The following is a 27,276-nucleotide window of genomic DNA, read 5'->3' on the forward strand; positions in this document are numbered from 1 at the left end:
ATAGTTGTGAATCAAATTAAATAAAAATTTGAGCCGTGCTTGTTTCGCTCTTGATGATAGCGTCGGTAAACCGGATATAGCCGCAAGGTTAGTGGGTGAATCTGTGCGCTTGTACTTGTCGTGAATAAACCGCAGCGCCTTTCGCTGTACTTTTTCCAGTTTCGTTAATTAGTTACTGAGTGGGGAAACCCCCCCCCCCCCCAAACTGTGTTAGCGTGCTCCAAAACCGGTCTAACGAAGGTAGTATACGCGAGAAGCTTAGTCAGCGTGGGTGCGAGGCGGAGACATCTGCGGAGATTAAATAGCTTCCGTAATGCCTTCGAGCTCACGTTGGCAATGCGCGCGTCCCATTTCAGGTCAGAAGTTAGTGATGCCCAAATATTTATGCTGGTGAACTTTTGTTTGCATTGTGCAGTTAATAAAGTACGCAAAGTCGTAAGGCCGTTTTTTTTCTTGTTACCATAATGCAAACTGATTTAGTTGTGTTTATGGCCATTTGCCATTTTTTGCACCCTTCACTAAGCTGGTCTAGTGAATTGCTAAGCGAAACATGATCTTCGTAAGTGTTAATTGTTTGGTAGATGATGCAGTCATCAGCAAACAGTATGATGTTACAATCAATATTTCTGGTTATGTCGTTATTGAAAATTAAAAATAACAGTGGCCCCAACACGGATCCTTGGGGGATGCCTGATGTGACAGGCACTGTCGCAGATTCCACATGCTGAAATAGTATGAATTGTGTCCGGTTTGTTAAGAAATCTGTTACCCAGTCTAAAATTTCCCCGTTCCCAATAAAACCTCGCAATTTTCTTAATAATTTACTGTGGCATACGCAGTCAAATGCCTTGGAAAAGTTGAATAATATTATATCAGTCTGGCTACAGTTATTGATGTTAAATGCGAGGTCATGCACAACTTCCGTAAGCTGCGTGACGGTTGAAAATCCATGGCGGTATCCGTGCTGGTGTGGAGTTAAAAAGTTGTTTGTAAAGAAAGTTTGTTATCTGTTTAAGAATAATATGCTCGCGCATCTAGCAAGCGGTGCTAGTGAGAGATATCGGTCGACAATTACAGGGTAATGAAGTATCTACTGTATTGTGTATTGGGATGATTTTCGCATTTTTCCAGTCGTCGGGTAAGCATGATTGTGATAAGGACTTCCGAAATATCAGGCCAAAATATCGGCTGCACCACTCTGCGTATCTGTTCAGAAAATGATTCGGAATGTCATCTGGTCCGCATGATTTTTTAGGGTCCAGCTTGAGCAACATATTGTTGCGTGTGGAAAGACACAGACGAAAGATGCTATTTACACGCTATTTACACTGGAGCCAGGCAGCAAGGCTGACACTCGCTCGTGCCAAGGGCACCGACCAACTTCTTCGTCGTTCACGCGGCGGCTCGTTTCTTGATCATCGCTCAATGGTATCGTAATATTAACCCCCCCCCCCCCCCACTGCAATAGCACCGTCACGGTGCTGTTAAATATCCAAGGTAAATGGAGGGTTGTAGGGCTTGAGTCGGGCAACGTGGACAATGTCACTGGTTGTCACAGCGGAGGACGTAGTGGGCGTGGCTAGAATGATTTCATAGGTGGCGTCGGTCACTTTGCGTATCACGCGATATGGGCCGGTGTAACAGGAAAGCAGTTTTTCAAAAAGGCCGACTTTCCGCGATGGTGACCAAAGCAACACGAGGGCACCGGGCACAAAATGGACATCACGGTGACGGAGGTCGTAGCGTTGTTTCTGCTTGACTTGAGACACTTGTAGACGAGCGCGCGCAAGTTGGCGAGCATGGTCAGCATGGGCGATTGTATCACGGGCATAATCGCTAGTTAAAGCTGTGGTGGACGGAAGCACAGTGTCCAGTGGTAGCGTCGGTTCGCGGCCATACAAGTGGTAAAACGGGGAAAAGCCAGCAGTTTCGGGACGGGAAGAGTTGTATGCAAAGGTAATGTAAGGTAGAGCCAGGTCTCAGTCACGGTGGTCGTCTGAAACGCATTTGGTCGGTAAGGGTGCGGTTCAAACGCTCAGTGAGGCCGTTCGTTTGGGGGTGGTAGGAGGTGGTAAATTTATGCTGTATTGAGCAGGCACGCATGATGTCGTCAATTACTTTCGCCAAAAGGGTGCGGTCGTGGTCTGTAAGCAATTGACGCGGAGCACCATACATCAAAATGATATCATGTAGGAGGAAGTCCGCAACATCACTTGCACAACTGGTCGGAAGAGCAAGGGTTACGGCGTAGATGGTCGCGTAAATGGACGCGACTGCAACCCACTTGTTTCCTGATGTAAATTCCGGAAATGAGCACGAGAAGGTCCAAGCCAACACGATGGAAGGGCTCGGCAGGGATGTCGAGCGGCTGCAGGTAACCAGCGGGGAGATGGGAAGGCTTCTTGCGTCGTTGGCAAAGTTCACAAGCGGCGACGTAACGTCGTACGGAACGGGCAAGGCCCGGCCAGAAAAAACGGCGCCGTACACGGTCATAGGTTCCAGATACGCCAAAGTGTACTGCCGTTGGTGCGTCGTAAAGCTCTTCTAGAACGGCGGAGCGCAGGTGTTTAGGTATTACAAGCAGGGACTCAGAGCCGTCCGGATGAAGGTTACGACGGTACAGAGTACCGTCGCGGTGTACGAAAAGGCGTAGAGCAGCATCGGCCGGAGAGTGTCCGAAACGGTCGATGAGTGCTCTGATGTAGACGTCACGGCGTTGCTCGTCGGCGAAATGAAGCAGCTGGGATACAGAGAATACGCAAGAAGCGCTGGCAATATTGGAGGAGTCAGAGTCGTCAACAGGGTAACGCGACAAACTGTCAGCGTCTTGGTGCAGGCGGCCAGACTTGTACACCACGGAATATGAAAATTCCTGTAGCTTCAAAGCCCATCACCCAAGCCGGCCTGTAGGATCTTTTGGCGAAGAGAGCCAGGAGAGAGCATGATGGTCAGTGACTACGGAAAAAGGGCGACCGTAAAGGTAAGGACGGAACTTCGCAACCGCCCAGACAACAGCAAGGCATTCGCGTTCCCTAATGGAATACATGCGCTCCGATGGTGCTAGGAGGCGGCTCGCATAAGCAATAACGTGATTCTTGCCACGCCGACGCTGGCTTAGACGGCACCTACGCCATGACCACTGGCATCTGTATGTAATTCTGTAGGGGCATCAGGGTCGAAGTGGGCGAGAATGGATGGTGAGGTCTGAAGAGTGACGAGACGAGAGAAGGCGGCGGCTTCTGCAGTACCCCACGAGAATTGTACGCCTTTCTTCAAAATATTAGTTAGGGTCCTAGCAATTGTTGCCAAATCTGCAACAAAACGATGAAAGTACGAGCACAACCCTACAAAATTTCGAACGTCTGCGGCTGTCTTCGGAAGCGGAAACTCTCGGACAGCGCGAGTTTTGTCGTGATCAGGCTGTACTCCAGAAGCGTCAACAAGATGGCCCAGAAGAGTAATTTGTCGGTGGCCAAAACGACATTTGGACGAGTTAAGTTGCAGATTCGCCTTGCGAAATACATCAAGTATAGTTTTGAGACGCTCAAGGTGAGTGTCGAACGTTGGCGAGAAGACGATTACGTCGTCGAGGTAGCAGAGGCATGTGGACCATTTGAAACCTTGGAGCAAGGAGTCCATCATACGCTCAAAGGTGGCAGGGGCGTTGCATAATCCAAACGGCATTACCTTAACTTGGTATAGGCCATCAGATGTGATGACCGCGGTTTTTTCTCTGTCCATATCATCAACAGCAATCTGCCATTGTCCCGCACGAAGATCAATAGACGAGAAATAGCTGGAACCGTGGAGGCAGTCAAGGGCGTCGTCTATACGTGGGAGCAGGTAGACGTCCTTTATTGTAATTCTGTTCAGGTGAGGGTAGTCTACACAGAAGCGCCACGTGCCGTCTTTCTTCTTAACCAATACCACAGGTGACGCCCAGGGACTCTGTGAAGGCTCAATGATGTTTTTATCGAGCATTTTGTTCACTTCATCTTGAATTACTCGGCGTTCCGACACAGAAACTCTATACGGTCGTCGGTGAATAGGCGCAACATCGCCAGTAAAAATGCTTTGTTTGATCGCGCAGCGTCTGGCCTAAAGGGCGATCGTTGAAGTCGAAAATATCGCGGTAGGACTATAATACTTCGCAAAGGCCTTCAGCCTGCGTAGAGGACGGCTCCGCCGCAACCATTTTCTTTATGATGGGATCGACGCCCGAGGTTGGCGCGAGGGGCATGCTAAGCTCGCGAGAACCATTGGTCGATAACGCTACCTCATATTGGTCGTCGAGAAAATCAATGGTGGCAAGGCAAATACCTTGCGGTAGAATTTGTTTTGCCAATCCAAAGTTACAGACAGGCATGCGAGTGTTGTTCGCAGTAATAGTATACTGTGAGGCACGGTGACGTCATACTGTGTTGGGATGTCGGGCAGAGGAGTGACGAGGTACTCGCCATCTAGAACTGGTGGGTAAGACAACAGTTCAAAGTAGGCTATTGACTTTGGCGGCAGGCGAAAAAAAACCGGTGGAGCGTAATCGGCAGTGGGGTGCGTCAGAAGGTTCTGCGAGAATCGGTAACTCAAGGCGAAGGGTACTGGCAGAGCAGTCAATAAGTGCAGAATGCCGGGGAGCGAAAATCGAGGCCGAGAATAAGGTCGTGGGGGCAATGAGCAATTACGATGAAGAGGACAGCAGTGTGGCGGCCGGCGATGCTGACACGTTCCGTACATATGCCGATGATAGGCACAGTACCGCCATTTGCAACGCGGACGACGCGTGCCGACGCTGGGGTGAGGAGCTCGTTCAGTCGTCGTCGGAATGCAGCACTCATAATAGAAAGATGTGCTCCTATATCGATGAGGGCCGTGACAGGGTAGCCGTCAACGTCAATGTCAAGAAGGTTTCGGTTAGTAGGTAACGTGAGCATCGGATTTGAGGGCAGAGTCGACAACGCAGCTTCACCTCCAGAAGCTGCAGTGCCTAGTTCTCCGGCTGGGTCCGGGAGGCGATAGGCGGCGAAGTAAACCGGCGGGGCTGGGGCGAACGAGACTGGTGGCGTCGAGGTGAGGGCGAGTGGCTTTAGCGAAGGTTCGGAGCAGGGGCATCGGCGGGTAGTGGGTTCATGGTGGATGGCGTAGGGTACAGAAGGTCCAAAGGTGCGGCAATAAGTGGTGGCGTAAGTCCGAGGTAGTGGTGGCCATCGATTGCGGCAGTGACGGGTGACGTGACCGATGCGACAGCAGTGGAAGCAGGTCGGCCTGTCATAAGGGGTACGCCATTCGGACGGGTTGCGGCGAGATGTGGCAGAAAAGGACTGCCGGGGACGAGGAGGGCCGCTAGATAACTGGGGAACGCTGGGTCGGGACCTGGAACACACGGTGTTCAGACCCATGTTTTCAAATTACTGTCTGACGACGGCCTCAATCATCGCAATAGTGGTTGCTGGCGGATCGGGAGGCATCGTGGAGAAGGCTGGCGAACAGGCGGCCTCGAGTTCGCGGCGAACAATACGGGTGACGTCGTCACAGGTGGTGGTGTGACGCGGTCGACCCTCAGATGTCGACGTAGCAGCAGTGTTGGGTAGTCGCTTAATGTGGTGTGATATATGGCGGCTCTTAGCCTGTTCAAGGCGACGAAATTCTTTTATAATGGCGTCGATAGTCGAGACATTGCCGAAAACAATCAAATTGAAAGCGTCGTCGGCGATGCCTTTCAGCACATGTGCCACTTTATCTGCTTCGGACATATGATCGTCAGCTTTACGGCATAGAGCCAAGACGTCGAGGGCGTAGGAAACGTATGGCTCTGTAGGTGACTGAACACGAGACGCAAGAGCCTTTCTCGTGGCAGCCTTGCGCCCAATGGCGCCGCCGAACAGTTCCCGTAGCTTTTATTTGAAACTGTCCCAACTGGTTATTTCATCATCATGCGTTTGGTGCAACACGCGTGGGGTGCCACCGAGATAAAAGATTACATTGGCGAGCATAATCGTTGGGCCCTACCTGTTATTAGCGCTGGAATTTTCATATAGCTTGATCCAGACGTCGACATCCTGTCCCTCCAGGCCAGAGAACACACCTGGGTCACGATGTGGAGCAACTGTGACGATTGGAGCAGTCGGACAAGCCGAAGCCGTTGCAGAGGCGGGCTCGTCACCGGGAGGCATGGTGACAAGCTCGTTGTGCCGACCACTTCGGAGTTCCGTGGTTAGGACGGGGATCGCTGACCTCCACCAGAAATGTTACGTGTGAGAAGACACAGACGAAAGATGCTATTTACGCGCTATTTACACTGGAGCCAGGCAGCCAGGCTGACACTCGCTCGTGCCAAGGGCACCGACCAACTTCTTCGTCGTTCACGCGGCGGCTCGTCTCTTGAACATCGCTCAATGGTATCGTAACAATATTTTGGGTACCCGCGTCAGATATGATTAAAGGATCGATGCGCGATGTTGAACTGCTACTAATGACTGAAAGGTTGCCGTAATCTTTTGGGAAGTTCGAGTGAAAATAGTTATTGCAGGCATTAGCGTTGTTAGTTTTTTCCTCAGGAGATAGGCCTGTTAACGTCTCCTTAGTTGGGCGGAAATGGTTCCATAATCGCTGAGGGCGGCTTGTCAGAAAGTTAGGCAGAGTTACATGGAAATAATGTTCCTTGGCTTCTTTGGCTGTCTGTCGGAAATGTGCTACTGCGCATGCGAGTTTGTTAGTTTTGTATGGGCATGATCCATGATTTTTAATAGAGTTACGTATCCTTTTTACATGACGCTTTGCGTGGATGACTTCCCGAGTTATCCATGGGCTTGTTCTTTGTGGTCACTTTTTTAAACGGAACATAGTTAGTTACGCAGTAGGAAACCATATTCTTAAAATGAAGCCAGGCTGTATTCACATTGATTGACGGGTCGGAGGCAATTTCAGTAAAGGCTCGAAATTCGTGTGCAAGGTGGGTAAGTATGCTGGCGTCATGCGCCTTCTCGAAGTTGGGTACTATAAATGTACTACAACGCGTTCTTATCGAGCAGTCCAGAGGCAACAAGCATAGCGGTATGTCGTGATCTGAATTGCCTTCAATAATTTCTGTCTGTGCTTGGTGCCCTGAGAAATGATCACTGATTAGTATAAGGTCAAGGATGTTTGCTGAACCGTGCTTACGCGTCGGTTCTAGAATTATTTGGCGAATGTTAAATGATAACATTAGGTCAAACAGAATTTCCGAAGAAGATGTGTGATGCATAGTTACCCAGTCCACGTCCGGAAGGTTAAAGTCTGCCATAAGGATAATTCTAGAGTTGTTAGCATATCGGTGTAGGAACTCATAAATGGCAGATATGCTCTCATCACCCGAAGAGGGCCTTCTATTGAAGCAACTGACACAAATAGTAGTATTGTTGCAAAGAAGCCTTCAAAACACGCTTTCTGTACCTGACACGTCTGGCAGTAAAACAAATGGGAGGTTTTTCTTTACCACAAGAGCCACGCTACCACCACGGGAACCCCGATCTTTGCGAATGACTGAATAGTTCGGTGGCATGATGATGGTAACGGTAGCAGTAAGGCTGGTTAATGCTTGCCCATTTAATTCTTGCGAGTTTATTGGTAAAGAATATGGCACGTGCCAACACCTGTGCTGGAAAATTTAACGCTTTGGTGATTTTTGGAGAGGTAATTTGTGTTGGGACATTTCAAACATGTGCGCCATCGTGGCGTAATAACTAGAGCATTGGCGAGGTTGAAGACTGGGTGTATTGGTACAGAAGCTTGAAGTTGAATTGCACAACAATTCAACGGGACACAAAGAAGAGAAATGCGCACAGCAGAATGCTCTGCTGTGTGTGTTACTCTTCTCTGTGTGCCGTCGAATTCTTGCGCGATGCAACTTCAAATAGAGCACTGGGTTGTTTTTTTGATGCAGGACCAAGGAAGTGTGAGCTATTTGACAGCATGTCAGTGCCTTGCCACACGATTATGGGAGTCTGAATGTTTGCAAACGAAGCTTTGATTTCAAATCCACCTGCTCATGTAATACAAGCACTGATTGAAAGAACCATCATACAATTGTGGTGAAATGAATGGCCTTTGAAAAGTGTAATTTGTATATTGACACTGTTCACATAATAGGTGTCACACCGGACTTAACAATTATACTCGACAGAGCAGTTTGTTTTCTATGTGAAACACAAGCTTCCATTACATGCTGTGTAGATAAACAATCTCAGTTTGGTTTGACGTGGTACGCAACATTCTTTGTAATCTGTTTTTGATTCTAAAGAAGTGCCAAACACCAGCTCTTTTTCAAGGACATCATCGGAATATTTGACGAGACCTTTTTACAGCCCCTCATAATGGAAGTTTGGCCAACCAGCTCTGCTTGGAGCCTTTATAAATTTCTGTTCCTGATCACTGTGTGCTATCAAGTTGCTAAAGTCTGTGCAACCGGTGCAAGGCATTACGTGGTTCTATAGTCGGATACAACTTTAGGAGGCCGCGGAATCTGCACTTCGAAGGCAGGTGAACACAAGCCTGCACCAATGGGCACGCCCTCTAGACTGACGTCGTGCCGCCGGATGCACTAATACCTGCTTATTGGAGAGGGACTATTTCTTTAGACGTGGAGGCAATCGGCTGCTGCGCTTTGGTCATTTTGGCGGGGCTTCGCCTGTCTTCTGAAGTTGTATCCGACTGTAGAGGAAGCCGCTTTTCATACAACACAAAAGGAAAAAGTGTACAATTATTTGGCCTATGAAATGGATACAGCTCAAATGAGCTATGCAAGGGCTTATTCAGCTGTGTGGAAATTAGTACATGCAAATATATGACATTGTTAAAGAATATGTGGTATCGAACATGCATGTAATGGCACGCTTGAATCAGGGAGTGCTGAATTCATACGCAAAGTCTATAGGTGATAGCATTATTAAGCTCCTGCTGTTTCCTGTCTTTTCATTGTGAATTACACACACTGTTCATCTTGTGGCTAATCAACACGCATTGTATTCTTTCACATAGAATGTACAAATAGCACAATGACGTGTATACTGCATTCGTGTATCTTTTCATTTACATGGTGCAAGAGTGGCACAGGTTGTCTTACGTTTTTGCCCATTTTGAAGACATACCAAGTGCATGTTAGAAGTGTCGTAATATGCACAGCACAATGTTTACTGCAATAATTGTATTCATGCCTTTGAGTAATTAACAAAATAATAAATGGAAAGCTCCTTTATAAGGTGTCTCCTGGGGGCTCGACTGGAGAGCAGTGAGGGCACCGATACTACTGTTGCAGAGCAGCTCTCTGGACCTCGGCCACACTCTCAAGAGCACGTCCCTGGCGCTCGCCTACTGCCACCAGGCGGTTCAGTGCCTCCAGCAGCAGAATGTTTTGCTATAAAAGAAAGTGGATTGTTGGAATGAATCAACTGCACCCCCCCCATATAGACCATTATTTACAAAGAGAAATGCTCGTTGCACCATTGGTACTAAGTACCCTTAACTGTGGAAGCCTTTAGTGTGGTATGCATATTAAAACAATATGTAGGGACAACGTCGCTTTCTTTTTTATAACTGGGGTTGTCTTTTTCAGAGCCAATTGTCTTGTTCATTACTGCGCCAGCAGCTGAGGTGTCCGCGCACCTTCACGAGTCTCTGCTGTCAGCACTACACACCTATTTCGTTCACTGCAAAACAAATGCCTCTCCCTACAATCCCGTCTTATGCGAGCCGAATGCATCCTATGCCTACAAACATCATATTTTTGTCCCATTACGCTATTTTCTACCATCTTCGGCTGCAGTTCTGTCTCCTTGTTATCCGTTCTGTCACACTTATGTAATCATTTGTTATGAATTGGCACGAAGTGATTGAGGACGAGCATGACCTGCCCGCCGATTGAATTTTTTTTTCCTAATCTCAACTAGCATATCAGTTGTCACGGTTTACTAGCCCACTGTCTTCCTTCCTTAATGCTATCTCCAACAATTTTTGTTACTTCGCTTTTTGCACAGTCCCCGACTTCTCAACTTTCTTTGTTAACCTCCAGGTTTATGTCTCATATTGCATAACCAGTACAATGCAATGATTCTAAACTTTTTCAAGGATATCGGTAACGTGGGGTTCGCAATTCAGTAATACCTGCTATGTACTGTTCAACCCATGAAATTTTTGTATAAGTTTCCTGCTTTATATCAGTACCTGCTATTGATATTTCACCTTAATAAAGGTACCCTTCCATTGATTCTGCGGGCTGAATGTCATTCATGAATTTCTGTTTGTTCACCAAGTTGGTGAAGGTTACCTTTTTCTTTTCCATATTTTCGCGGGCCCACGTGCATGTAAAAGCACGAACACTCATTGGTTCTCAATGGGTTTTTAAACTGCTGGACAATGAGTTCGCTAGTAAGAAGGTGACTTTATCCGTGCACTATTAGTATGCTAAGTTGAAACAGGAGAAATATACTTATCTGCAATTTGTAGATGTCTCCTTCACTGCGTTGGTTGCGAGATCCATTGTCGGCACCACCTCCTTGTTGCATCGTAGCTATATAGGCTGTCTTCGTTTTGCAACACTATGTAATATTCGTGACGCTCGCAGTCACGCAGAGTAGAGGAACTCAGCACACTCACAGAAGCAGCACCGGACAAGTTGTTTCTTCAGCATTACGCCGTGAACAGTAGGTGCGCGTTGCGATCTGTAAAATAGCCGAAGCCATTCGCAGTCTTACGGGGTGCACGGAAAGATTGCTCACGGAGGAACAGAACTATCCAAGAAATAGTGGGCATCGTCGAGCCTGATCACTACGTCGCGCAGTGCAAGTTCGTTGTACGAGTTTGTTTACACTGGCCTCTTCGATGTCTAGCCACCATGCTCGCCCGGTGTATGGATGTGATGACGGCACCACAGCGTTCCCTCGTGATGTAATTCGAAGCGTACTAAATTACAAGTTAGTCTAGTACACATTCAGTGTACATCTTGTAAGCTTTAAAATGCTTCTAAACCAGGCAAACGTAACTAATAATATTGTACTGTTATGCATTGGTTTTATAACTTGCTTGCGCATGTGATGCATTTGTTGGAACGACAAACAAGTGAAAGAAGGCACGACGATGCACCGACGGTGGGATGACGTGAGCCCCGGTTGGTCGACCGCCCAGAAAGCAACGCCCAAGCAATGATAGCCACTTAGAGTGAGTCTAGATAAACAAATGAAACTGGAGGCTTGTCGAAAGTTAAACTGTGTCTCGGTACCATTTGTGCTTTCATCTTGAGGTATCGCCAGGGCTCGTTAAGATCCAGAGTTTCGGCAAACTCTGCGCATCCTGCATAGCATCCCAGTCCACGTCATCTACTTTGTTGTTGTTCGCTCAGCGCGGCGTGCAGAAGTACTGCACTCCCTGCATGACGATCCGACCGCTGAGCACCTCGGATTCTCGCGGACGCTATCGAGGATACAGGAAAGGTATTAGTGGCCGCTCATGACCACCGACGTCGCCCGTTACGTCAAGACATACAGAGACTATCAGCGACGCAAGACACCAACGACAAGGCCAGCGGGGTTACTACAGCCGATCATGCCTTCTTGGTGAGTTTTTCAGCAGATCGGGATGGATTTGTCGGGACCGTTTCCGACGTCTACACCCGGAAATGTGCGGATCGTCGTAGCGATGGAGTACCTCAACCGCTTTGCTGAAACGAAAACTCTGCCGAAAGGTAGCGCAGTCGAAGTAGCGAAATTCATGGTCGAGAACATTCTGCTGCGACACGGCGCCCCAGAAGTCGTCATTAACGACAGAGGAACGGCCTTTACAGCGGAGCTCAGCCAAGACATTCTGCAGCAGTCAGACAAGTCACAGGAGGACAACTGCCTACCACCCACAGACGAACGGTCTTACGGAGCGCCTGAATAAGACCCTCGCCGACATGCTAGCAGAGTATGTCGACGCCGAACACAAGACCTGAGATGCCTTCCTGCCGTACGTAACCTTACAACACTGCAGTGCAAGACACAACTGAGGTCACGCCGTTCAAGCTGGTTCACGGCGGGAAACCGGCGACGACTCTCAACGCCATGCTGCCACACGTCGCCGACGAAGAGAATCCTGACGTCGCCACTTATCTCCAGCGCGCCGACGGCGCCCGACAGTTCGCCCGCCTACGGATCCAAGAACCAGCAGCGAACCAGCAGTGTTTGGGTTTGTACCCCGATACACCGACGAGGCCTCAGTGAGAAACTATTGCGACGCTGTTTCGGACGCTACAAGATCATGCGACAAGTTGGCGAACTGGACTATGAGATCGTGCCAGACGGCATTTCGGATTCACAGCGGCGCCGCGCATTATCTGAAGTGGTCCACGCAGTGCGTCTTAAGCGCTTTTACGCACGCTGACAAAGTTCCTTATTTTGTTGTTTCTTTGCTACGGGTGTTTTTGTTTATTACCTTTATTTGTTTGCAGCATCGTGACGGTGCTTTTTAAGAGGGGGTGTTGACACGTGTACTTGTTATCATTATCGGGAGGCCACATCTCACCGCCTAACAAATGTTGTCGCACAGCGCAGGACGCGCCTGCATGTATAGGAAATTTCTGGAATGCTATCGATGGTTCCATCCGCTGTCTGTCACCGAACCTTCTGTAATCTGATTGCACTTACCCGCGACGCGAATAGTGTATGACTTTGTGGAAGAGACGCGGGTCCCAGCGATTACTCTAGAACATTCGACATCTGATGTATAAAAGTCGACGTGCTTTACCCGCTGATCAGGTGTCGACGACCGCCGATCGTGTTCGCCGCTACAGTTGTCGTTTTGAGTGTAACTTGCTTTTGCGGGCACAAGTTTGCCCAATAAAACGCTAGTTCCGCCATTCACCGTATTGCTTTCTTCACTGTCACTACCACGTGGCAATACTGAAATACAATTTGGAAACGATTTATTTTATTTAGAAACAAATAGGAACACGAGACATTTTCCGTGCACCTAAATGGTTGGCGCGGAGTATGTAAAACAATATATTTACAAGCAAGTACCAAACGGCCATATCTCGTGAAGCTAGTAGATGATGTTGGATTAGGCAGGGCCCTCAGGCTAGGAATTAGGCAGGGTACCCAGGACCGTGGGCTGGAAAGCGCTTTAAGGGTAGAGAACTGACGTCGGTAAGCTATTTGGTAAGTGCTCGCATGACGGCGTGCTGGTAAGGCCTCAGAAGACCGCGATAACGCAGCGGTTTCGTTGCATTTACTGTCACTAACCACGTCAACTTTCTCATTACTTGGAGGAGATGCTTGCGCTGGAAAATAAAAGCAAATATTACCAGAGGTGTCGCAATGACAAATCTATGTAGCAATGTTTCCATGTCAAAAAATCACCATAGTGCAAAAGTAGAAGTTGGAGCACTGAGTTCGAAGGGTTGAATAAACAAATTTTGCTGCAAGAAGTTTTTGAGGCAACACTCTTCAATGCATCACCATATATGGCATATTTCGTAGAAGGTGTTGCAGAGAACATTTTGAACACAGACAAAATGCGCAGGAATCTTCAGCCTTGTTTGCCACCTAGTCATCGCAGCACTTTCGAATGAAAGACATGCAACAAAAGTTATTACAGCATAAAAAGCCTAGCTACAGATAGTGTAGATAAAATGCGGCCTTCGTGCAAAATTTTACATGTCAAATCCGTGAACTGGCGCACCAGGAAGCACTAGCAGAAATAGGCACTTATTACAAGGAACGAAAAAAAATAACACCGCATGCCCTTGACCTACAAAATTGACCTACAAAATTGAGAACAAGCGCGGTTCTTCGGAATTACTATCAGGATTAGCCAGCACCAATGGCAGGATAACATCAGTCCAGGAATTTGGGTAAAATTCACAGAGATTTGCACGTGTTCCACGCTGGGCCCTATTCAAAGGCTCTTAATGAAAGCAGCTAGGCACTTACAGGCACTATACCTTAGCCAGGGCTGTTTCAGTAGTATATATTACGCATTTTAATGCTTGGGTTGGCAGCAGTTTATAGCATTGATCGTAATACAGCATAAAGGAATCTTCAATCCAGCTAATAGCGTTTCTCTTCAGTAAGAATCGATGGACCTACACCACACATTTATCAGCCCCTAAATTCACGCGGGTAAAATATATGTAAAGTAGGACAGCAGATTTCACCTATTCTTGCGGCTGGGCGCTCACTTACTGCAGGATTTTCCAGGTGTGGAAACCAACATGGTTTATTCCATGCTTATTCCTGAAATAATTGCGTTCCGGCACTGCGAGGAACTCGACAACAATCAAGCGGTTATACGAAAAACATTAATTTAAATACAGGCTATCGGGAGAAAATGTGTTACACTTGAAATGTCCTCAACAGAAAAATTGGTATTTTGAACTTCTTGTCAACCTAAATTCACAATCCGCACATCACTGTCCCAAGAATACAGCAGGTAATCGCAACGTACATTGCAATCGCCACCGCACACCGTGCTTTAGACTGTCTGAAATCGACAATTCGATGCAGTAGAGAGCAATGCGAATTGAAAAAAAATTGTTATGATCAGGAAGCAAAAAACTATAACAAATGTCAGGACTTCAACAGTAACATACTCACAAATTGTGGAATTAAAGCGAGAAGAAAAGGTGCTTGAGTAGCTGGGCATAATTTTAAGAAAATACGATCCCGCAGTTTAGTTCATTGAAACAATCTTGCTTCAATTACCAACTTGAAGGGACCCTGAAAGAAATTTGACAATGTTGTACAAACGGACTAATAGTTATAGTAGGTCCTTCTGATCATTAATTGACGCATCTAAGTGTTCCGCGTATAGCCTGTAATTTATTATACGCTTTTAAATATCTATACATCGCTGCCGATCATAGCACACTACTCGTCTAAATTTTAAGCCACCCCTACCAATTTTATGTCATTTGCCCCAATGACGTTAGTAGGGCGAGATATTCGATTGGGTGCGCAGGGTGCGTCATCAATAATTTTTCCATGGTTATGGTGAACAAATGTACTTCGTAATAGTTGCAATGTTAGTTAATTTGTTTCTATAAAAAGAATCCACAACAACAATTTCCCACTACACTTAAGAACTTTCGGCCCACAGCAAGCGTCGTCTGCTTGTATTACAACGTGCGCCATTTTGAAGAGAGCTCTGTAGTCAGAGTCGGCCTCAGTTTTCTAGCGAGCACCATGATTCGACTTTGCTGCGTTGGGAGCTGCAAACGTAGCGACTGAGAACATGCCAATCTGCGACATCATGTCCCTATGCAAGGCAGCAGACGAGCGGACTGGCTGCAGCGCATTGGACTGTCGCTATCCGATCCGGAGGATTACTACCACAATAATGTTTCGCGAGTCCAGTATTCGGGTAAACGCAGGCGCAAGCGGACAAGCAGGGCTTGGCCGTTTGACCATGCCGTTTCACGCGATGAGCAGAAGCGCCAATGTGAATGGTCTGCACGGCGCAGCCACCTGGTGGCACAGAGCTCAACCACACACAGTAGCTGTAACGAAATGTATTCGTCTTTGCTGGTGTTGTAAATTTCTCGCAGGTGTGTAATCACGTTGTTTTTGTGAATGTTTAAAATGTATTCACTTGGTTAAAGCCATATTAGCGCTTGGTTTGGCTGGTTAAGCTCTGCGCCAACAGGTGGTTGGACCGTACAGACCAATCAGGCCGCTCACGTACGTCTACGCTAAAGTTCCTTCATCAGCTTGAATTTACGCCTCCACCTAACTGACGAAACGCCCAGCTCGCCTGTGGTTACCGGAATATCAGACACGTTCGGCGCTGCGACAGAATGCTCGCAACGCACGCCGCTTCGATAGCTCTCGCTTGGGGTGAACTGCCAAACATGTGGCGGACAGTTTGGAGAAGCTTCCCGCGCTCGCTCCGAGAGAACCGGAAGTCGGCGACACGACGTACCATCATGACGCAGAACCAGTGGAGGCGGAGCATAGCCGCGATCACTCGGCGAACGAGTTGAGGAGAAAATGCATGACTATGGAGGAGGGTAGCTTGTAATCATACGTAACTCTCTTAATATGAGACGATTTGCACGAATTTTGGCGCGAATGGTTAAATTTAGCTATACCCGACGCGTGTACAAAATTTGTCCGAACCATTTCAGGGGCCTTTTAATGCAGAACTTAATGCGCAGGTTCCTAGTTTCCTCCATCTGGCGCCTTAGAAAATATATAATATGCCCAAAACCAATGCACTCACCTTTGTAAGGTCCGTGTTCGTCCCAAGTCGAAGGCCGTGGCCACCAGCGCCAGTTTTTTTCTATTTGTTGCCTTTGCCTGTAATTATTTCTAACACTCACAAAAATACGTGGCCACGCTGCTGCGTATATTAAGATGTAGGCTTCGCAGTATAAATGACGGCCGCACGCGAGCATTTTTCACGATAGCAGTGCGCTCGCAAGAACGGACATCACTGCAAGCACTCAAGCCAACCAGTCGGTATGCTATAGGTAGGCATAGAAGGGAAGGGCACGAGGAAAGGGTAAATGAAGAAAACGGCGTAAACACTACTCTCTCCCACGCAGGACCAAGCCCCGCCGCGTTCTTCGGGCGGCAGCGACGGTTGGAGACAAGAGGGACAATAGCGACCCCACGGTATTCCCCTGTACCTGCGAGCGCAGTTAATACGACACAGAAGCATTAGCTGTCTGAGCGCTTGATTCATAGCACTGACCAGGCTCACATCGGTGCGTGAGAAAGAGGGATGTGGGGCTTGAAGGACGGAAAGTTAGGCCGAAAAAAAAAAAGCAAAAGAACTGACTGTGTCAAAGACAGGCAAGGACAAAAAAGTGTTTACACGGACAAGCGCAAACAATATACAAAAATTTCTTCCTGTGAGAGGCATTCATACAAGGTGGTTACTACAGATGCACAAACAAGAATATTTATTGGAATAAGAGCATGATGATTGCGCTGCCGCAACACGCCCTGGATGAAGTTTCTGCGCTGCTAAACAAAGAAATACACATTTCACTAAAACATGCGCTCCATCTCGAGGCAATATGAAATGGTTCCATGAGCACTCTGCTGGTGTAATTCTTAATTCTGCCTAGAATCATGATCCTCACAGCCGCGGAGCGCCCATGCGCAATTTAACAGATACAGGCAAATGCGCAATACCATTCTTTTTTATCGAAAGCTCATGTTTCCTTGCACGATCAATAATGCATTGGCTAGTTAGCCAGATGTGCGGCTTCCTGTGATTGCTAAGTTGTGCGTTGGCTTTTCTCTTTAGAGGGGCACATTTTGGTGAGAGTGAAGTGCAACAACACTCGTGTATAATATATGTGGTGCACGTGAGAACAGCAAAGGTGGTTAGGATAAATTTTAAGTCACTCACTACGACATGCTTCATAATCCCACTGTGCTTTAGGCGCGTAAAACCTCAGATATAAAGTTTGTATCAACTTTTTTAAATGTCAATTAAGCTTAGCAAGTCGCATAAAACACAGTAAAAATTAGGAACAAGAAATCTGCTCACTACAAGGCCTACGTTGTTCCAAGAAAGCCAACTAGTGACTCATGTTGGCAAATCCGCAGGAATGTTGGTCCCATAATTCCCGCCTTGTTGAACGGCAGTGCTAATATTGTTCGCTGCATGTGCACACAGGGCCAGCGTTTGATCTCTTTGTCAGACTGATCCCGCCAATATTCGATCTTCGCTGTTTATCTTAGGCCATCCTTAGACCACAAATAAGAATGGCACAGCCCATATTAGAACCACGCTGCTAGCCTTAGACCATCATTAGGCCAGGAACTGAGAATACGAATTGAATGTTTGTCCAAGCTGACGTGCCGCCTAACTTGTCTAATCAGGGTGCTCGCAAGACGCGAATAGTGGTGCACACTCTAGAACGTGGAGGAGCGCCAGCAATCACGCTGCAATGTGCGGTCGCTCATGTAACGATAGCCGACGCGATTGACCCACAAATCAGATTTCGACGACCGATGCCTGTGCTCGCCACTATCGCTTGTTCTTGCGGGCTCACTTTGCTCAAATAAAGAGTTGGTTTCGTGACTCTCGGTTGTGCCTTCTTCAACGCGTCGACAATGTGACATATGAATAAAGGGAAAATCATACATCCCCCTAAACGTAGCAAACTGCTACAAAGGAAACCCATGCGGGCTTTTCGGAAGAAAAAACCTCGAAGTTGAAGAAAGATTCGTCCTGGTCCGGGACACGAACCCGGAACCACCGCCTTTCCGGGGCAGCCGCTCTACCATGTAAGCGAACCAGGAAGCTAGCCGATGGCAGGGCGAAGTCCAATTCATTAACAACTCGAAGAAAAGGCAAGTTCTGCGTGTTTCCGCATGACTATTACGTGAAATGTGACATGATGTCGTGACTGACTTTGACGTTAGGAACAATGGAGGCAATGCGGTTCATGCACAATAACGCAGCGAGTATTGCCACATTGTATTGACGGGAAAATAAATAAACCTTTGCACAAGTGCGGGTGACGTAATTGACTCTTTATTAGGCGAACTTGTGCTCAGGAAAGCAGGTAACACTCAAACACAACAAAGTGGCGAGCATAGTTCACGACCTTCGTAACCTGCCCTACGGCTCAAGCGCATAGGGTATTTACACATGGCTTATCGAAGGCTGCAGCATAATCGCGGCTGATCGCATGCCTTCAGAATTTACAGCACTTTTTGCATCGGGCATGTCGTCTGATTGGTTACACAAGGCTTGGAAACAACATAGAAAGCTGATAGAATCGGCGACAACCGTCGACAATGTTCGCACACATGCAGGCGTGCCTTGCGCCGAGCGATAACGTTAACTTTTGCTTGCCAGCGAGATGTGATCACCGGAAAAAGGTGAACAAGTACGCGTGTGAAGTTTTACGTGGCTCCAGAGGACATGGCTTCCCACGCTCGCGCAATTGACTTCTCTGTTATCTGCTGCACAACGCAGGTGGTTTAAATATTATAGCCCGGCTGCTTCCTACGTGTGGACAATTTTGCAGACGCCTCGGTGCGCTGAGGTGCTGGGCCAATCTGTTAGTAGATGTGAAATAAGTAGGTACTCTGGATACGCTCAATTTGTCTTTCATACAAACTTCCGGTGCGATGATGTGACAACATAAAACAGTTCTGACTCCTTCCCTACCTCCTCGTTATTGAAGTGGCAAAAGATGATGGGTTGCAGCCTGTGCGCCGAATAGGTCTGGGCTGGTGGTAGCTGCAGACATGACACAAGGTGAAATGTCGAGAGCTAAGAAGAAAATCGCGAAACACAAGCTTAACCTTGATTCTTTGAATTATTACATGTGAAATCCAGAAAGTATTTTGCTAGAACCACACTTTTCCAGTTTAGCTGCTCTCTAAATTTTAAATTGAAGGAATGAATTCGGCTTGTAATTTGAAAACGCGGCATTTCTTGGTTACGCTAGTACATTGCAGTGGTGTTCGAGAGGTGGCCAAATTGCCAATGTCCAAAATTCCTGGTCACGTAGCATAAGCAGATGCTTGCCCATCCTGGTGTTGGTCATATTCTTATCGAAAGGAGCCAACCAATGAGAGATAGCGCTTACTTTCAACAAGCTTCGTTATTTTGGTCTTTGCTTCTCAAAAAATTTTCTTCCAGAATTTGTCGCTTTCCTCTGACGTTTGCGCTTAGCGGCTTGTTGCGCATTGGTGCAAATGTCGGGGAAAGAATACACCATTGCTATGCCGATGATTTGCGGCTTGAGATAATGAATGAGGGCCCATATTCAAAGAAAGATATTGCGCAATAACTTTTTGTAAGGGCGAATTCTAGCCATTTCTGATGCTGTTCACAATATTAGCGCATAGAAAGAATCAGTGGCAGAAATCACGAATAAGAAAGCTTCGTGAATTCGGGCCCAAAGGCCAAATTTCAAAAGCATTTCGTCCTTACATACTGTTTGGAATTGGATATCGGCCGTAACTGCTGTTTGTAATTGGAGAAAGGCACTCGAAAATGACAAGTACAGCTTCACAATTTACTAGCATCTGCTTTTGACAAATTTCTAGAATATGAAGTTTGTTTTTCTGAATAGCGGTCATATTTGGGGCGCGACATTTTCACATATTTCAGTATTATTATGACTAAGCTTTCCCATAGGACAAAGCTTCAGCCGCTGTATGGCTATTTTTAAAGAAAACGGGCTGCAGTGCAAAGCTATACACACCCTCAGCACTGCCTTGTACAAGTGATCTGTCTATGATCTGTCCACTGTTTGGCTCTTCCACACTCCTCACACTTTAAGGTAGCCACTAAGGCACTCTAATTCCCGTAATCACTGCCCACTTCTTTTTTTTCTATGTCGCCTCTGTCAACTATTTCTGTTCTCGTGTCGTTAAAGAGAGGTCTGAGAGGAGCCCAAGTGCTCACCGCCAGCTTTCTGTCGAATACGTGGGGTCTACTTGCGCACACGGGGCCCGCACGTCGCGCGAACTGGCCCGAGTCACTGGCCACAAGCTGCCTGCCGCCACCGCTGTCTTCTAGCTCTGCCGGCTCCAACATCGGCAAGAGGAACAGGCTCCCAGGCAGCAGCAGTGCTCCCAGCGTCAACGAGCATAGGTACGCAAACGAGTACGGATTCCCCTCCGACGCATTTAGCGTGTGAGGAGGGGACACAGCCGTTGACTCGTCCGCCTGCAAGTACAATGTTGATCAATCTAGGCCGGCGGGGAAGCTGATTGATTGGCTGAGTGCTCGGTAATTGATCAGTTATCTGAAGCAAAACAAGAGCCACGAGAGCCACGAGTGGACTTTTGCGTGTATATTGGCTTTTTTCAATTGTGGAGTTTTGTGTCCCAAAACCAAGATATGATTATGAAGCACTCGCCGGTGGGGGACTCTGGAATAATTTTGACCATCCCTGGTTCTTCGACGTGCACCAAACACCCGGTAACATAGTAAATTGAATGCAATATATTAGCAAGAACGTTGGTGATGACATGTAAAATGCTTTATAAATAGTTTGAAAGCAAGAACTCAGCCAAAATATGCGTCGGTAACAAGTGGTAAGAAATGAGAAGCTAAGCACTTAAGCACCATGTTGGTGGTTGTACACAGCCAACAAACAAATTGTTGTTTGCGTAGCTCCCATATTTCTGTGCTTTCGTTGCTCATGATTGTTTCCGCTTGTGTCAAATATTCACGAACGTGGTGACACTCGCATTGCCGCAGCCTAAAAGCGTCACGTGTGAGGCGCGTATGAAGCTGGACTCCCCACTCGCAATGTCCTCTGCGTGCGCTGCGCCATCGAGCCGCGCCGCCACGAAATGCGACCATTGCACTTTTGTGGATGCATCAACTTTCCGTATTCAACACTGGAGTTGAATTCAGGCCAGTGTGGAATAAATTTGATCTCTTTCTTACCACCTGAAGTTTACGAATTTTTCAACATATACCGGCTTACACTGAATTGTCTCCTGATCATGGGCGTTTTGAGTCGAAGTAAACGAGGCAATTGGCTAGAGAGTTTAAGTTAATTCTAATGTGAAACTTCATTGAAGCATTTCATGGGGCATGAATAAAGTAAAAATTTGTTACCTTTTAATATGCACTGAGAATAGAAAAGCGGAAATAAACAAAGTATGCGCCTTGCTTCCTGTTCACGACTTTTTGTACTCGACCACGATAAAAAAAAATTGTATGCAGGCCTAGTGGCGCGAGCAGTACCTATAGTGATACCCATGCTCTGCAAGCTGTGGCTTCGCAAATGTGAAAATCGGTTGATGTCTATGGTGCAGGTAGCATTTGTTTTTACACACTGCATCAAACACCTGGTTGAATCTTCACTGTATTCTTTAGGCTCTCCAAGCAATCGTGGTTATTTCGGAGACCATGCGGAAGCCTCCTCATACTTGAATATTCTGTTCGATTAATTTTTTGAGCTAGCAGGCTGCTGTAGTAATTGCACTAAAGCATTTACTTTCTTGTACTACTTTCTTACTTTTACAGTACTGTACACTAATGCGCAGAATTTCAAATTATTGTATAGTAACCAATGAGGACATTTACACAGGCAGTGTGCAAAAACTAAGACATCAGGCTGTTAGTCAACTTTGTTCTCCCGATGGTCGGTATAAAATTAACTGCGTGTTGTGGCGTGAATAACAAGTCCACACGGCGGGAACGATTGCCTGTAATAAGTTGTACTTATGCTGTCGAAAAACTGGTAGACGAAAGCAACCCACGAGGGGAAAATTATAAGTTTCACCTAATATTGGCTGAACCCAATCATCAAAACAACGCGCACTCCTGAGCATGTACCGATGTTTGAGAAATCGTTAAAACAACGTACACATCGGATCGGTCTTTACTGTTGCCATTTTAATATTACGATGTTGAGTCGATCAAAGCGCAAATTTTGCGTAGTTTCATTGGGAAGTGTTTGGAGCGCAGGAGGCTAATTTTGATGCTAGCTGCTGTCGATTTCATTATTCCACACTACCCAACTTGCCAGAACTTGTAAAATCTAACCAATTCCCGCAATTCAGTCATCGTATCACACGCGCGTAGGCTTGGTTGTGTACGAATCGCACCGACAATGTTTTAGAATGGCTCGCAAAACATTCGGTCAAATTCATAGATTTCTTTCGACCCCGTAAGAGAGGACATTGTTAAAGGATCTTTTCTCTGTTTAAAGACGCGCAACGTACCCAGGGGCAGATACTGAGTGAACCAAGTTGGCGCCAAAGAGGCCGATTGATAAGTGACACATACTGAGTGCTACATAGCCAGCGGCTCTATTTAACGTTAAAGAGATTCATTGAAGAGCGCGACATAAGCATTGTCACATTTTCAGTGAACCAAGGTGGTCGGGCGGTTCGCTGCGAACTCGGCTATTTAAGCACAGTACATCGAGTTAGTATGCTGCTTCTGGAGGAAAAGCGGGGCGAAAAAAATGGCAGCCGCAAATGCATCGGCTTGTTGCTACTTCTCATTTTCGTAACGCTAACATAATTAAAATATGCAAAATCAAACTATTACATGTAGGGCCTAGTACGCATAAAAAAGTTTAAAAATCATTTCTTTGTATATTTTAAAACCCCGTGCCTATTTATAAAATTTCGCTGTGAAACATGTGGGGGTTAAATGATATGCTCACAAACGCCTGCAATAGATGGCACTACCATACTGAGGCAGGCTCGCAATTGGGTTGATTGAGCGTGTCGTCTGAATTTCATCTCATAGCCTGCAGCTGCAGAGAGAAGCAACATGGCAGCAACCTTGCGGTTATCGATCTAAATACATAGGTGCTATGGGGAGGTTTTCTTTGAGAGTTGAGTATAATAATTTTATGGCTCAGCAACCTGATGCTCTACTCGTATGGCTATGAACTATGAACCCTAGTTAACAGCAAAACGGTTAGAGCCGTATACTATATATATATATATGTATATATATATATATATATATATATATATATATATACATATATATATATATATATATATATATATATCGATTGTTAGATCAGCGGTCAAATTCGAGAAAATGCATGCGGGAAGTACTCTAAGAATGTTAACCCCCCAATTGTCAATTGGTTTAATACTCAAGAGTGCACTGTATCAGATTGCCGGCAAGAATAGCAGCGCAGCGAGTGTATCATTTTCTATCAGCAGTACCGTATTCACATACTGTAGCTAATAGCTAAGTAATGTAGTGATAGGAATATTGGCGACGATTAGTCATGAAAAATGTAACGTTTTCGATGTCCACCTCTTGATTCCATTATTTTATAGCCTTAGCATTCATGGGGCACTTGACGCACTTTCCGGGGGCTATCAATTTAAGTATGTACGTTTCTTTATTTGTATCCGAGTGTTATCCTTATTGCCTATAGGATTACGGCGTATTCAGTGGTGGAATGGTTAACATGTCGGGTTGTTGTGCGTAAGTAAGAGGGCTCGAAACCAGCCATCGGAACAACTTGCAGCACTGAATGTGTGGCACTGCGTACGGTTCCCTTCAATGAACCTCCTTCACGCCGACGTGGATGTCTGTACGCGCTGGACTGGGTAATTGCCGCCGTTCCAAGAGACTTATTTCGCCAAATTGCGTAACGAGGCATGTGTCACTGGCAATATGCCGCTGTACAATGACGAAAAACATCCCTGGAGCTTCTCCGATACTGAGCGAAATTGAATCAACGTCACAAAGGTTTCTGAAGGACAGAAATACGAAGCATCAGCAGGCTGCGCCACAAGTGCACTGGGTATGTGCCCCTTTCAACGACCGCCCTTCGCTCCAACGCTTTAGCGAGCTGCGCCATGAACACATTGAGAATGTGCGGCTCTTCAGTGAACTTCTCGCTAGCTTGGCTCGCTGAGTTTGCGCCACTGAGTGTGCGGCCAAGCGAGGAAACAGTGCTCAGTATTCGCGCGCACCGGTGCTCTTGTCGTGGATGCCACGCTCGAGCTTCCCGGCAGTGCCACTAGACTACGCAACGTGTCCACAAGCCATGCCCATAGTGAAGCATTATAAATACTTCGTCGAATACATAACGAAGAAAGGCTAGCTCAAGCAGCCACCAAGGTAACCTGACAATAAAGGGGAAGCGGAATGCAACGATATTGAAACATAGAGCACCTAGGGGCGACAGTAAATACGAGGTGTTGCGTGGAATCCGGAAAGAAGTAACGGTGCCAACGCTAGCGCTAGCAAACGCCATTCTGTACTTAAAACGGGATACCTTGTCGGAGTTGGAAGTTACCAAAGACCTGTAAGCCGGTTGGCTTTGGGAGCCCACGGTAAAACCACAAATGCGGTACTGCAGGGTGACATAGCTGGGCCTATCTCAAAGTCTGAGAAGCGCAGAGCAAAATCAGTTTTGAAGGAAGGTCAAGAACAGGGATGAAAAGAAATGGGCGGCTAACGTGCACAGTATCTGTACCTGGAACACGCGGACACAAAACGGAGGAAGAGGTGAAGAAAGCTTGCAACAAAGTATAGAGTAATTGAAAGTGTTAGTAGAAAACCAGGAGTCATCGGAAAAAATAGTGAGAGAAACAGAGGCAGCGAATGCGGTGCAAAGAATCAAACAAGAACATGGAGATTTACAAGGAGGAGAAATAAAAAATTAGAAACAAAATTTTTTATCATTACACAAATGGCAGGGCCTTGCTATTTGAGGTTCTAGCTGCTTGCCTATAGGCAAACACGTATGGGGGCTGATATTCGCAACAAGATGAAGCATGTGCATGCTGCAGCAGAACTTCGAAGACCGCTCAGCACATGCTCATCAAATACGAAGGAATTCAGCCAGTGGGACCGCAGGTAGCGCACACCTTCTAGAAGCGCTGGGATATAAAGTTGACAGAAACATGAATGGGTCACCAGTCATGTTTCTGTCTAAGAGACGCTTAGAGTAAAATGCAGGGAAGAGATTGATCAGATCCGATCCGTTACACGCATAGACAGCAGTACGAAGCAGACAGAGAAGTTGTGAGGAAGAGAAAAAGTCGCAGTGTCGCCCGAAAGGCGAAGCATCGATCGCGATAGCAAATTAGTAGACTTGTATACGAAGTAAGGATAGGAGATTTAGTGGCCGAATCAACAACGAAACACTCCGTAACCGAATTGAAAAGTCTGGTGTAAGCTCGCACAAACAAACATGAACACATCGCGTTCGATGAGCGCAGACTCGCTGTCAAAATGCTGGTCTCAGCAAGTGCAGCAGCAGCACCGGGCGAACTGACCTTCCTGTGACAATAGAGCGCGCACGAAGGTATGAGCAGTCTGTGGATCCCTTTCAAGGTACGGTGCGCGCGACCTCTTGCAGCCGAGCAAAGTACAAACTTGTTGGCGGAGTCGAAGCCGCTTCCCTCCCTCTGAGGCCTATCTTGCTCACATTGTGAGTGGGCAAACTAATGAACTCGATGGCGCGAGATAGGCTCTCCGAATATTTGGAAAATTTTAATGCTTTTGAAGACAGTCTTGTGCCCACACAAGTCGGCACAAGACATATTGTTATAACTCAATCACGACGTACTAAAACTAACGGAGCACCCTTACAACGACAAGGTTGTCCTGGCAATAGATATAATGGGAGCTTTCGATCACATTAAACACAGAACTATCTTAGCACGCCTCATTGAGACCCACTGTGGCACAAACACATTCAAATCCGCTGTGGTTACTCAGTGGCTATTGTGTTGGACTGCTGAACACGAGGTCGCGCGATTGAATCCCGGCCACGGCAGCCGCACTTCAATAGGGGCGAAATGCGAAAAAACAGATTTAGGTGCACGTTAAAGAAGCCTAGGCGGTCGAAATTTCCCGATTCCACTACAACGGCGTGCCTCATAATCACTAAGTGGTTTTGGAACGTAAAACCCCATAATTTATTTTTCAACACATTCCTGTATATCAAGGATTTCTTGACAGATCGAGCCGCACTTATCAGCATCCAAGTCACTGAATATGGATGGACCTTACGAAATGGGGGACGCCACAAGGCACTGAGCTTTCCCCGCTACACTCAAACTTTGCGATGGTACATCTCCCGGCCCAGCTAAACTGCACTGACGGAGTGCCGCACGCGCTGTACGCCGACGATATCACCATCTGGTCGATAGAGGAATACGTAGGGCAAACGGAGGAAAGCCTGCAAGCAGCCGCTCACGTAGTGGATTGATACGCAGAGTGCTGTCGACTCCAGTGGGCACGAAACAAACCAGAACTCGTTCTGATCTTAGACCTTCGCCGAAGCGCACTAAACAAATACGTCTCTCTTTGGGTAGTGGCCTTATACACGAGGCCAAAGAGGTCCTAATTCTCGGACTCTTTATTCACAATCAAAGAAGAGTCGACACAAAACAAGAAACACTCCGCGAGGTTGTGGACCAAGTGGGCCGAATGGTCTAAAGTGTCTCTCACAAGAGAGGGGGATTATGAAGCAGGGACGCCGTGCGACTAGATCATGCTTTCGTAACCAGCAGACTTCTATATTCGGTCCTCCATCTCCATCTGCGGAAGCATGATAAACACAAAGTCGAGGTTATCCTCCGCCAAGTGATGAAGAGGACCCTCGACCTCCCTGTCGCCACCTCTAACCCGATACTTCTCGCTTTGGGAGTGGCGAACACCTTTCAGTGGCTAAAGGAAGCCCATTTCACCAGCCAGTAAACACACTAGGAAAGACAAAGTGGGAACGGCATTTGCTGGACCGGCTTCACTTGAAACACGACTTTCGCATTCAGAAGCGGGAAACACGCAATCAGAGTTCGACCCTTTCCCACTAAGAGCAGCCAGGCGAGGGCGGAC

The sequence above is a fragment of the Dermacentor variabilis genome, chromosome 2, assembly GCF_050947875.1.
Source record: "Dermacentor variabilis isolate Ectoservices chromosome 2, ASM5094787v1, whole genome shotgun sequence".
Classification (NCBI taxonomy): domain Eukaryota; kingdom Metazoa; phylum Arthropoda; class Arachnida; order Ixodida; family Ixodidae; genus Dermacentor; species Dermacentor variabilis.